Genomic DNA, 13,446 nt, shown 5'->3' on the forward strand with positions numbered 1-13,446 from the left:
GGCTTCTAATGGATTGCTCATTTCAACAACCTTCACAGTCCCTGCCTTGTAGGAGTTTGTATTCTGGAGGCATTGCAAGGTTTGTGGTTGAGATTTATAGACAAAGAGCCATATCTACCAGCTCCATCCGTCCATCCATCCATCCATCCATCCATCCACCCATCCGTCCATTTATTGTATTTTTGCTATTAGGCAGCTCAAAAATAAACAAATCTTGTATCAATCAGGATAAATTTGGTTGTGCTACAGTAATTCACTCTTAGTGAACTGAAACAGGAAAAATTGATTTCTCCTGCCTGGAACATTGCTGGTCACCATAGCAGAGAGGAAAGTTCTGAAAGCAATTAAATGCTCTGGCACTTAAATGCTCTAGCTTGAAAGTGGCAGGTGCCATTTCCATCCTAAGTAAGCGTCCAGAGCCAGCCCCATGGAACCATCAGCAGAGGACAAAGAAGGACAGTCCTTTCCTGAACCTAGAGGGCAGGTGGGTGTGGCCAGCGTTTCCAGAACAGTGTTGCTGACCACAGATCTCCTATTTCAACAGAGGGTTTCTAATCATTTGGGGATGTGGTGCTTACTCACGTTGATCAAAACAAGAGTTGACCTTTGGTCTGGCGTTGAGGTTAGCTTGAGGAACCGAGTGTGGATTTTTAGAAGGTGAATACAGATTTTAGGCCAATGTTTGCTAAACCTCACTGTTTGGAAATAGTTTTGCTCTTGCAGCTTAAATTTTTCTTTGCTACCTATTTCAGATGAGGGCGATAGAAAGGGGAGAAACAGAATGAAAAAAAGAAAAGCATGCAAACACTCGACTGCAGACCAAACACTCATCCCCAAACCTCCTTCTTTGTCCCTTTTTGGCTTCTGTTTTCCTTCTTCCTCCTCAGCTCATGGCATTTGCTTCATTCAAGTCATTTTAAACACTTGACTATTTCCTAAGTCAAAAGAAAAATGAGAGTATTAATAGCAGAAAGATTTAAAATCTGCTCTTTTTAAAAAAAAAAAAATATTTTGGCTTTATCTTTTGAAAGTCTTGGCTTTACTCTCTATGCCTGCTGCTTTATTTATTTAGACCTAGCCAAGAAAATTCCCCTTCCCCATGAGGTATCTGCAAAATCTGCTGTCCTATGTGCTTGTGAAGGCCAGAGAGAGGGCTGTGGCCCCATGGCCGTGTGGCTTCACGGCCGACCCGGCGTTAGTGAAATCCCTCCGAGCCCTGTGCCCGCAGCCAGAGACAACAGCTTTTGGCTGTTTCTGGCAGCTACTTAATTTCCCCTGAGCAGGTCGTAAATCTCCTTGCTGGGCTGCCTTCCTCCACTGGGAATGCCGGAAACACAGTGCAGCTTGAGGTCTCATGGCTTCCCAGAGGTATGACAAAAACACAACCAAAGGATTGGGGGGCAAGTGACATTTGTCCTCTGCACAATTTTTACCTTAGGTTTCTCACCATCTTGGCCCTCCAGGGGACTTCTACCTGGAAGGTAGGTCCAGGAAGTCCCCTGTGACTGTCCCCTCGGCCCAAGCGCACAGGTACCAGGCTTCTGAAGAGAGACAAGTTGGATGCAGCTGAAAGTAGAGTTTTGCTTGAGTCCTTGTCACTCATGGTCACGTAAGACAAGGATGTGGAGTCACACTGCCTCCCGGTATGGCCAAGTCCTACCCTCGATCTTCTCTGCAGGTCTGGGGACCCATCATCCCCAAGCCTGGACCACAGTGACTGTGGGACCCAGCCACCCCCCGACGCAGGTCCGTGCTGACAGCAGCCAGGCCTTGGGCTCTTTCTCCCCCGCCCAGAGACCGACCCACTGCGCAACCGGCCCTCCTCCCTACCTGCCTTGGTGCCCCCAGGGACCGGCCCCTCCACTGCCACTTTGCCCTCTAGATCCTGTGGCTTTTTAACTCTTTCTTTTGTTCCCTCACCTTCTCTGCGGTCTGGGTCCCCCCTCTGATCTCTGCCTCTCCAGGGAAGCTCTGTCCCCTCTGCCTGCAGCAAACATCCTTCCACACACAGACACAAACATGCACAGCCAGCACACACACCACACACGGTTCACAAACTCACATCAATACACAGATATATCACACACACTCACATCACACACACCACACACCACACACACACTCACATCACACACACCACACCCCCTCACATACACACACCACACACACCGCACCCCCTCACATACACACACCGCACACACACTCACATCACACACACCACACCCCTCACATACACACACCACACACACACTCACATCACACACACCACACCCCCTCACATACACACACCACACACACACTCACATCACACACACCGCACCCCCTCACATACACACACCACACACATACTCACATCACACACACCACACCCCCTCACATACACACACCACACACACACTCACATCACACACACCGCACCCCCTCACATACACACACCACACACATACTCACATCACACACACCACACCCCCTCACATACACACACCACACACACACCACACTCCTCGCATACACACACCACACACACACTCACATCACACACACCACACCCCTCGCATACACACACCGCACACACACTCACATCACACACACCACACCCCTCACATACACACACCACACACACTCACATCACACACACCACACCCCCTCACATACACACACCACACACACACTCACATCACACACACCGCACCCCTTCATACACACACCACACACACACTCACATCACACACACCACACCCCCTCACATACACACACCACACACACACTCACATCACACACACCGCACCCCTCGCATACACACACCACACACACACTCACATCACACACACCACACCCCCTCACATACACACACCACACGCACACTCACATCACACACACCACACTCCCTCACATACACACACCACATACACACTCACATCACACACACCACACCCCTCTCATACACACACCACACACACACTCACATCACACACACCACACCCCCTCACATACACACACCACACACACACTCATATCATACACACTACACTCTCCCCCCACAAATACCACGTTCACACACCCATCACACACACCATACTCTGCCCCACAAATACACATACCACACAAATACACACTCATCATATACAGCACACTCTCCCCCTCAACACACCACACAAACACCACACACAAACACAGACATGACACACAAACATATACCATGGACACCACACACACGAACCCCCTCACCCCACACACCTGGAGCACCCGGGCAGGCAGTCTGCAGATGGAGATACGTGGAGCTGGAACTGGAAGGATGCCGAGAGATCACCGGTTTGTGTGTGGTCTCTGGCTGCGGGGGAGGGAAGGGGCGGTAAGAGCAGGTGGGCAGTGGTTCTGTCCTGCCTGATCTCCTGCGCACTTCTCGCTGCCCCTCGGCCTGAGGCTTCCAGGCACCACTGGCACCTGCTGAGCCTGCACAGGACCAGGGACCCTCAGCCAGAGGGACAGGAGTCAGTGGCTGAAAGCCCACTAGTCTATGTCCTCATGCATCCCTTTGAAGATGCTTTCTACCTCCTTCCTTGGAAGGTCCTGGCAAGACTGGGCCCACTTGCCCCCAGGGGCCACCATCTCACACTGTGCCCTGCATTGGCTTTCCTTCTTCCCTTTCCCCCTGGGGTCACCCCCAAGTGCATGTGTGCTCCCCAGTCCTTGTGTCAGGGCAAGGGAGGCAGAGTGCACACGGCTCTAGCAGCTGGTCCATAGTCTCTCGGGCTCTTTCAGGGGTGGCTCCCGTCTCCCTCCACATTGGGTCCTGTCCCTGACCCTTTATCCTGGGGGCTTCGGCTCTGTCCATGGTGCAGGGACTGAAGTGTAACCCACAAAAGCAGATATGCTGGAGTCCTCACCACCAGTCCCTCAGAATATGACCTCAGTTGCTATAGGATACTTACAGAGGCAATCCAGTCATAATGAGGTCACTAGGGTGGGCCCTAATCCTGAGAGGGTCATCATACAAGAGGAGAAATCTGTTCATAGAGACAGATGTGGAGGGAAGACAATGTGAAGAAGCCCAGGGAGAAGACAGCACTTGGTCGTTTGCATGTCTCGACCTGGAGCATCAGGCTACACGACGTCTTCATTCTGAGCCTGGAGGTGCTCAGAAAAGCCTCTCCTGGCGGTTGGTGATTCACAGTATTACGTGTAGATGGAATGCAAGCCCCCCACTTCCCTTGCTCACCTGAGACCCTGTGGGGTGCGGTGGAGAGGAGCCCCGAGCCTTCTCTTGTTCTGGAGGTAAGAGGGGCTGGTGAGGAGGTGCAGTCCGGGGCCATCTTACTGTGGGCTTCAGGCAAGTGACCCTGGCTGTTCCTTAGTCTCTCCCTTGTGAAATGTAAAATGTAATTCTCGCTTTCCTGGCCACGATCCAGGACAGCGCCGAAAGCCCCTCTGAGGAGGGAAAGTGATAGCCAGGGAAGTCACATTGTTGTCCCATGGGGCAGGGTTGGTCAAAATTCCAGAAGCTCTTGGAGCCTCTTGGGGGCCTGCTGGGGTGAAAGAGCATGGGTTTCGAGGCCACACAGTTCAAACTGCAGACCCCCTGCTTCCCAGCTTTGTAACTCACCTGAACAGTGGGGGATGGGTGACTTAACCCCTGAGTTCCTGTGTGAGCCCTTGGTGCCTTGTGGGCACTCTGTAAATGTGGTCATCAATATCCTGAAAACCACAGTGGCTGCTAGTGATCTGGACATGAAAAAAAGAACAGAAAAGAAAACCTGCTGAGCCACAGAGGGTCCAGGGGAAATAAGGTAGAAAGTTCAGGAAAGCACCGGGACTTAGCCAAAAAAGTCTTTAGGGGGGGGAAAGAAATCGGGCCTTCAGTGAATACCTATTCCTCACTTTGGCCAGGAAGGCACAAGAATACTTACTCCCTGATGTTTCTCTATTGGGGGTGGGGGGTGGTCTCACCTCCTGCAGTAGAAGTGACCTCGAGATGCAGGAGAAGAGGGCATGTGGCCCACCCTGCTGGGCCCAGCCTCAGAGACAACGGAGGATTTTAACCAACCTCCTGAGCTGGGCCCTGGGTGACTGAACTCAGGTAGAATCTTATTTTCTCCCTCTTTTCTTTTTTCCTTTAACAAACACATGGGTGACAGCTCATCTGGGCTGGTGTGGTCTGGGAAAGAGCTGCATCTGTCCTTCTCTGAGAACAAGGAGGCTGTCCTCAGTCGCCCTCAGGATGGACTCTGCAAACTAAAGCATCTCTTGTCCAGAAAAGGGGAAGGGATTGCCCTGATCCCATGTCTGATGGGTGCCATGGAGCTCTTGCCGTTCCCAGGCAGGGCCTGGTCTGGGTCTCCTGGGGTGGGCTGGCCTTCTGGGTGGCTCTCAGCAGGACAGTCCTTTAAACCCCACTGGATGCAGCGACGGGAGCCACAGCACTCGGTGTGTGGTCCAGGACTTGGAGAGAGAGACCTAGGAGGGGGGCTGGTGGTGAGAAGGCCACTCCCTAGTCCCACGCACGGTCTGCCCTGCAGCTGCCATGGTCCAGTACTTTCTTCTGACCCTCACTGTGACCTGGCTGTTCCCTTGGAAAGGTTTGTCCAGGCAGCTGCCAATATCCAGGATGGAGACTCTGGGGACAGCATCCCGAAAGCAGCCCACATGAGTTTTAGCTAGAAATAAAAAAAAGGATAACATTCAAAAGACAAAGCAGTTCCCTGTTCTTGGCTTGCTACCATTTCTATTGCTGTGCTCTCAGTGGGGCTCAGGACTGGTCACCTCCAAGAGGATTTTGGCCCTGTGGGCACCTGTGTCCTTATAGAGGGTCCACACAGCTCACAGGGATCCTTTCTTCATCATTGGGGTCATTTGCCCAGATCCTCTGCTTCTCTTGGCTGTGGGAAGGGTCACTTTAGAAAGGACAACTTTGGGTGTGTGCAATGACAAATTTGAGCCCAAAGCCCAACAGCCATCATGGAGCTCTTGCTCTGTGCCAAGAAGCATGCTTCCTGTGGAACGAACACTTCTCTCAGTCAGGGCTGGGTTCATTACCAACACACACCACAGCTCTGGTCAAAGCACAGATGTGGTTCCATGCCCATAGGTGATGATGGTGCTATGAAGGCCTTCCTGGAAGACTTGATGGCAGAGCTGGATTTTGAGGGATGAATAAGAGTCTGGGGTAACGGAATTGTGGGAATGGAGAAGGTAGACATTCCAGGCAGGCCATAAGCATGTTCAGTGACATGAGACAGGCCAGTGTGTTTAGGAAACAGAGCATCTCAGAATGTCAGAGGGCTCATTGTGAACAGGCAGGTGGGTCTGAGTGAGAATACACTAGGGCTGCCTGATCATCTTCTCTGTACATGACCTCTTCAGCCATATAACTTGGACTCCTAGAGCCCTCCTGCTGGTTCCCCGCTGGAGTTCTCTGTGTCCAGCCACCCCATGGTACTCACAGCTAGGTTAAACTCTCTGCCCTCTCCTGACCAGGTAAACATACCCATCAGCATAGCCACATCCCCCCTACGTTTCAAACAGAATTCTGAATCAGCCTGTACTTGCTGGGGGTGTCAAGACCTCTCACCTGAGTTATTTCACTTGGTTCTCACATTCTTCCCTGAGAAATGGGTTTGCTGAGTCCCATGTCCAGGCAACAAAATGGAGGCTTGAGGATCAAGACTTGTTTCAAGCCAAAGAGCCAGGAAGTATAAGCTGGGTCTTGCCACCTGGTTCTGGAAAAGGTCCACCATCAACAACCCCTAACAACCCCATGCACGCCCGCAGGTATTGTAGTGCCCACAGGTGGTCACTGTAGGTGACAGGTATCTTCCCTGCAAGAGATGGGCCCTGCAAGTCCAAGTTCAAAGGGCTGTGATCTGGTGACGATCATGGCCGATGTCTCCTGGGTGCCGAACACTCTATGTGCCTTCTCTGGTCTCCCCTTGGGAGCCAATGATGTGCGGGCTTATTTCCCAGCTCTTCAGGTGAGAAAGCCGAGGCTGGGCCCAGGTAAGCGACTCCTCCAGGTACCCAAGTCTGCCAGGCGAGGACAGGAAAGCTGTGCTTGCTCAGGTTCTCTTGCCTTGTGGGTCCAGCACTGAAACCTCAAGAGGGGGCAATAAGCTGCTGGATCCTGCCTTTGTTTCCCCCGAGCAGGAGGGAGAGGAAGAGAACAGCCTCTGCCTGCCAATGCTCCTGTGCTCTTCAGCACCAATAGGAGCCGGCCGTTAGATGTGCTCTGACTGGGAGAAAACACCAATGCAGGACCTGTGACTGATGTCAGGCTGCTAAGGAAAGAAGAGCTTCCAGCCTGGGGCACAGAGGGGACTCGTCCATTCTGTCCCCTCTTGTAGTCCTTCCTCCTCAGGGCTGCTGGACATAGGAGATGACACTGCTGCAGGCTTCGAGGAACCCCAGTCCTCCCTGGACCCCCTCACCTTGCTCAGCCCTGCACACATCTTGATTATCAGACAATTCGGGTGCAATGACCAAATGGTGTGGATAGCATAACGATTGACCTTGATTAGTAGTGGGACTTTGGAAACGTTGGCTTTGCGTGTGTGAAAGTGCTTGCTACTTGGCATTCTGTTTTCAAGTTTAAAAAATGACATTTGTGGCTGGTGGCCCCATGGAGGCCATGGAGGCCACCTCCTTACTTTCACAGTTGAGGAGACAAGCTTAGAGAGGGCACGCTGTTTGCCCACTGTGATCTGGGAGCCTGCCCTGTGATAAAGGCATGCATGCTGGAAGCATCACTGAGCCTGCTCCTTCAGCACCCTGACCAGAAAGCAGACTGAGGAAGTGGGTGACTGACAGATGAAAAAATGATGTTCCTGTGGCTCCCAGGAAAGGAGAATGTGCCAACTACAGGGACAGCCCAGAACTTTGTAGCAGGAGAAAGTCCTCAGTAGGATCAGGAAGAATGTGCAGGTTGGGTTCTTAGGGAGGCAGACCCTGGGGCAGGTCGCATCTTAGGCACCCTGCCCCCCAGAAGAGATAAGAAGGACACAGGGTGGGGCTGAAAAGAAGCGGCCCTGAGACACCATCTGGCCAGAGACCCCAGCACACCCTGTGGGGAGGTCTGAGACTGGGATGACCCTTCGGAGTTGTCCTAGGAGGGACATGTGTCCCCAGATCTTGAGTTACATTACTCAGTCTTGGATGCCTCCCTCAAGGAAGGGGGCATGACTGGGTGAGGTGGTTCTCTGCAGCCGAAACAAATCCCCAGGGAGCTGACCATGCAGCTGAGGGCTCTGGAGCTAAGGGTACACCCTTAATTCCTGAAGGCAGCTGAGGGCTACATTTCAGCATCCTCTGCACACCACCCCTGAGACATCAGCCTCTCTTAAGATTTGAATCATGCCTGGCAGGAATCTGAAACCATCTGTCTTTCTGCAGATACCATGGCAGCCTCCCCAGCCATCATTCCCTGTCATCATCATCCACTTTGCCCAGCCAGAGTCAGAGAATTTTGCATAGACACTCCATCAGCTGGCATCCTCAAGGGCTACTATGTACCTGGTTCTACTGGGGAAGTTGAGGCAGCTGGGACAGGGAGCAAGAAGCCAGTCAGGCTAAGAGCAGCTGTCTCTGGTGTAATTAGAACTGCATAGTGTCCTTCTGCATGCCTCTGCTCTGACCCAGGTGGCAACAGGAACACAGTGAACCACACAGAGATGGTCCCATGGGCAGCTCTCAGGTGCAGGCATGGATTATTCCTGAGCTGAAACTTGTCCAGCTCCAACATTGGTCCCAGGACCATCCTGTGGGGACAAGAGAAAGTCTGGTTCATTTTTTGTGTGTAATAGTTTTCTGATTCCATCTGGTTTTGTTATCAGGGTCTGTAAGGTGGGAGCATGCTGGAGAGGTAGCCAGAGGCTCATCATGGGGCCTTGTGGACCCTGGATTCCTGAATCTTTTCCCCTCCAGGTGTGATGGGAAACCATTGGAGGTTCCTTCTTTTTTGCTTTTACTTTTGTTACTCAAATGTGATGTGCATCCAGAAAAAATGCACAAAATAGTAGGTGTATAGATAGCTTTGGGGTGTATTGCCATCTCAAGATATTAAGTCTTCTAATCCATGAACATGGGGTATCTTTTCATTTATTTAGATCTATTTTAATTTCTTTCAGCAATCCTGTAGTTTTCAGTGTACAAATTTTTGTACCTCCTTGGTTAAATTTATCCCCGAGTATTTTATTCTTTTTGCTGCTGTGGTAAATATAATTGTTTTCTTAACGTAATTTTCTGGTTGTTTATTGATATTGTATGGAAATACAACTGATTTCTGTGTGTTGATCTTGAATCCTGTAATTTTGCTGAGTGTGTTTATTGCCTCTAGTAGTCTTTTTTTGTGGATTCTTCTGGGTTTTCTATATATCAGATCATGTTATCTGTGAATATTGATGATTTTACTTCTTTATTTTTAATTTTGATACTATTATGGGCTGAATTTTATTCCCCCCAGATTCATATGTTGAGACCTAACCTCTAATACCTCAGACTGTGACTGTATTTGGAGATAGACTTTGCAGAGGTAATTAAGGTGAAATGAGGCCATGTGGATAGGCCCCATTGCAATCTGACTGGGGTCCTTATAAGAAGAGAACATTTGGATGCAGGACGTGTATGCAGAGAGGGACAGCCATGTGAAGAGGGTGGCCATCTGTAAGCCATGGAGAGAGACCTCAGGAGAAACCAAACCTGCTAACACCTGATCTCAGACTTTCAGCCTTTGGAACTATGAAAAAATAAACCTCTGTTGTTTACACGCCCAGCCTGTGGTATTCTGTATGGCAGCACTAGCAAACTAATACAGACACCTTTGTTTTAATAACATTGACCTTCCAGAAAATTGTTGCATCTGCTTCATGATCTTTGCTGGGGACTGTCTGCAGAGTTGAGGCCCTGACTAAGATTTTCTGACAAACAGTTGCAGATCTTATACTCATGTGGGGAGGAGAACTTATTCTGGCGTATTGGTTTTCCTGGCAAGGCTGGCTAGGTCAGGCAACAGCCCAAAGAAACAGAGGTCTCTCCTGTTCTCTTTCCTTGGTCCCCAAGCCAAGACCATCCTTGCCATTTTAGGACAGCTTTGCCCTCCCCTTTTCCTTTGACACTTACCACACTCTACCCAAGATGGGTGTGGGCAAGTTCGTTTGACGGCACGGCTCATTGTCCTCTTCTTTTCAGTGATTTTGTTGTCCCACCCTTCCCTCTGTTACCGTCTGGTCTCGGTGTTGACTTTCATCAGAGGGGTGACTGTAGCCTCTCTGTGGTTCCCCAGCCACTAGGCCGTCTGCCTCACTCTCTCTCATGCCAGACAGTTAGGCCCATGCAGCCCCAGCTTTGACCAACCCACCTTCTAGTGACATGGAACATAAGACCTAGGAGGAGGGTGGGTATCCCACCCTTTTTACCTCTTCTTGGACCTCCTATAACAACTCCCCATGTCCCTCGGTGGGCCACTGAGCTTTGCCTCCAGTGCCATTTTCTCTTCTTGTAAAATGGGAATAATGACATGATCCACCTACTCTTTGTGGTGGTCAATCCAAGAGGTTATAAATGCAACATGAAGAAATGGCAGCTCAGGGAAAATGCTTTCTCCAGACAATATCACCTTCAAAGGTCATTCCACTTGGAGTTGTGCAGCCACCTTCTAGCATGGAGAAAAATTCTCCAGAATGACCAATAAGGCCATTCATTGGTGCAAGAAATAGGAAAGGCCTCTGCGTGTAAGTCTGAAGCCTGAAGTGTTCTCAGCTTCGGCTGCATTTCCCTTTAGACCGAGTCAGACCTCAATTTGTCATTTATCCATCCATGGCTCAATTTTACAGCCATGATGCTTCTCCCATTCAGACTTGGGTTTGAATCCTGGCTCTCTCACCCCTCAGGTGAGAGACTATAAGAGCTGTGTCTACTTGAATGTTGCCTCAGTTTCCTCTTCTGTAAAATGGGGATGCTAATCCCTGTTTCATGGTGTTATCATGAAGATGAAATGAAAGAGTGGCTCTAGATACTGGATCTAGAATGTCCCAGGAGATTTATTTTAAGATAATAATAAAGTATTTATGTACAGGAAAGTTCACAGAGAGTGGTTTATTACAGGGAATAATAGAAAACAATCTAGGTGTTTATGACTAGGGGAGACAGTAAATCCATTGAGACCCAGAAGACCCATTATAGGACAGCAGAACATGGTCCCTACAAAAGATGATGCAGGTATACTTTCAGTGACATGGAAGGGTGGTCACAATAGAGTGTAAATTGTTAAAATACAGATTATGGCACTTTTCTTTAGAACAGCCTTTGGCAGTGGGGCCATATTAGTTGTATCGGTCAGCATCTTCTCACCCACAACTGTTTCAGGGAGCTCCCCCTTGCCCATGTCCTCACGGCTAGGCTTAGGCCAGGGACCCTGTCCTAGCCATGTTCATGAGACAAGGCTGAGCAACCAGATTCTTTCTTTTGGAGAAGAATCTTGGAAAGCAGACAGAGTGTTGAGCACAAGCACTTTGGAGGTGACTCCCCCTTGGGGATGTAGAGCAGGGAGGATGGTGGGTCAGGAGCCAACAAGGGAAGCTGTTCTGTAGCAGGCCAACTGGACTAGGAGGAGGTAGGGAGGAAAGGTCTGCAGCCTCAGGGAATGAGAGTGAAGGAGATGGAGAGTCTGAGAGTGACCACTGAGGCCTTGTCACCGTCATGGAGCTCAGCTTCACCCTGCCCCCTTGCCATTGAGAGGTGTCTCTGTGGGGGTGGTCAGTCTGGAGAGGCAAAGGGACAGGGTGAGTGCCATCATCATGAGTGGTCCTGGGCCTCCGGGCAGAGAAAGAAAGTAGAGCACACAGTAAGTATTGAGAGAAGCCTGAGGATAAGAAATAGAACCTTCCACATGCCATACAGTAAATGGGGCTCAGTGCCTGTCTGTATGCTCCCACCTTCACCAGGTCAGGACACACAGACTGGCTTCCAGCTACCAGCGTTGTGGTCTCTCTGCCTTCAGATCACTTAGTCCATGGAAGTCTGCTGGTGTACAGGAAAAAAAAAAACACTGGAAAATTAACATTTCCCACCCCTAGCAACAGACCTCAACCAATGACTCATGCGGGTGGGTGTAGAAATACCCCAGCTCCCTTGCTCCTTGGGGTGCGGTAACTCAGGAGTGCGTGTCTACTCTGGGTCCTAAATTTCCAAGAGGGATAGAGCCTTGGTCGCCCTCAGTGGTGACCTGCTTGCCAGCACACCCTTTATGGGCTCCCGTCTCTTTCTGGCCTCACTTCCCCCCTCCTCCACTCCTGTATCCTGGGATCAGATAAGCTACTCACACCCACATCCTCGTCTTGGGTCTGCTTCTAGGAGTACCCAAACTGGAGCACATCACCAAGTTTGGTTTTCTCTGCCCTTTCTGGCATCCTGTAGACTTGTCATTTTGCAGCTGACATGGGGTGTGTGTGTGGGGGGTGTTATGGACTGAATGTTTGCATCCTCCCACCCCTCCGAATTCATATATTGAAACATTCCTCCAAGGGGATGGCATCAAAAGGTGGGGCTTTTGGAAGGTGCTGAGCTCATGAGGGTGGAGCCCTCACGCATGGGATTCGTGTCCTCATAAAAGAGACCCCAGAGAGCTCCCTCACCTTCCCATCACAGGGGGCCCAATGAAAAGATGGTGGTCAACCAACCAGCAGCAGGGTCTTCACCACACACCAAATCTGCCGGCACCTGGATTTTGAACTTCCAGCTTTCAGAACCGTGAGGAGTATATTTCTGGTTTTTTTTTTTATGGTTTTCCTTTTTATTTAATCAAAGACTGGTGGATAAACATAAATAGAGCACAGTTACTTCAGATCATTCTTCATATTGTATACACACAGACCGATGAATGTAATCTGAAAGAAACCTGCGGTCGGCAATGAAATGCATACAGCTTTTCCTTCCCTTGCTCAAAAAAATTTAAAAACACAAAAACTTAGAATCTCATCAGCACACGCTCTCTTGTGACAAATGATTCAGACATAAATAGGGGTGCAAAGAAACTATATGCTAACATATGTAGAACCTTGGTTAATGAAAACCCAGAAGCAGCCGTAAGGATGAAGATACCTTCAGTGACTGGTAACTAGTTGTGCCCTGAGGGGCTCCACTGACAGAGATCCTGCTGCAGAGAAAAGCTATGTTACACACACAATGAGAAAATAAACTGCAAGATCAACACCATGCATGTTTAGTACTAGAAAAATCACAGCCTTCCAAAATTTCTCCATGTCTGTTATAAAAGCCTTCTGCACTCAACTAGAATTAAAATGATCTTAAAAGGGTAATACTTGTAAAGTTTACTTAAGTCTTTTCAGCCACAGAAACTGCAATGGAAATAAATGTTCAGAGGCATTTTCAAGACAAAAACAAAAATCTATTCTTCTGATGACATGCATGATTAAAAGGTCTAGGCAAGGTACATTGCTC

This window comes from Eumetopias jubatus, unplaced genomic scaffold (assembly GCF_037043125.1).
Source record: "Eumetopias jubatus isolate StellerSeaLion01/CBP00866 unplaced genomic scaffold, mEumJub1_p1.0 scaffold_9, whole genome shotgun sequence".
NCBI classification, from domain to species: Eukaryota; Metazoa; Chordata; class Mammalia; order Carnivora; family Otariidae; genus Eumetopias; species Eumetopias jubatus.